The sequence below is a fragment of the Arachis ipaensis genome, chromosome B02 (genome assembly GCF_000816755.2).
Source record: "Arachis ipaensis cultivar K30076 chromosome B02, Araip1.1, whole genome shotgun sequence".
NCBI lineage: Eukaryota > Viridiplantae > Streptophyta > Magnoliopsida > Fabales > Fabaceae > Arachis > Arachis ipaensis.
In genome coordinates, this window is record NC_029786.2 from 4629140 (window position 1) to 4630215 (window position 1076).

A 1076-nucleotide genomic window follows, 5' to 3' on the forward strand; every position below is an offset into this window, starting at 1 on the left:
CAATAATCTTTACAAAAAATTACAACTAACTCTTATATATATATATATAGGTGGCTTTTTAAGTTCGCCGTCAAATCCCAGGGCTCAACCCTGGACAGGCGGTGGAAACTATCAAGCTGGAGTACGGTAGGGGCAGAGGGAATTTCCGGTGGAGCTCCGCACTTGGCTACCCAGCGTTTACCGTGGGCACGATAACTGGCACACCAGAGGTGCGTCCTTCCCGGTCCTCTCGTACTAGGGAAAGGTCCTCTCAATGCTCAGCTATATTCGAGTAATTATGTTGGAATTGAGTCGTATAGCTTCTCACCTATTATGGCTGGGACCTTTTATGGCGGATATTGGTGCACAAACCCCTTTCTTCTATATTTTTAGAGAAAGAGAATTAATATATGATCTATTCGAAGCTGCGACAGGTATGAGAATGATGCATAATTTTTTCCGTATCGGGGGAGTCGCGGCCGATCTACCTCATGGTTGGATAGATAAATGTTTGGATTTCTGCGATTATTTTTTAACAGGGGTTGTTGAATATCAAAAACTTATTACGCGAAATCCCATTTTTTTAGAACGGGTTGAGGGAATAGGCATTGTTAGTGGAAAGAATTCAAAATTGGATTAAAAAAAATCTTAACTTAAAGAAATAAATGGACAAATATAAATCTCTTTTATTTTTAGATCTACATATAAAAAAATGCAACATGATAAGATATATTTTCTTTAAATTTGAATAAATTTAAACTATTTCTTCATTTGAATATATTTTCACGAACAAAACACTTTCTCCAAAGTACTTTTTTTTCCCAAATCCAAAAAATTTGAACCTAAACCAACAAACCAAGACTACCCATAACAGGAGAAAAATAAAGATACCATAAAAGGAAAAATATTAGGATCAATTTTTTCTATATTATAAACGCATGTGTGATATTTAATGATATTTTAGTAGTATTGTATTTTACTCTGTTATAAAACGTCATCAACATTTTGTGGGTGGGTGAGCTTTTTTTTAATAAAAAAAAAAAGCAAAATGGCGTCCACAGATTGCATAATTTTTTTTTTAAATTTAGCATGGACAA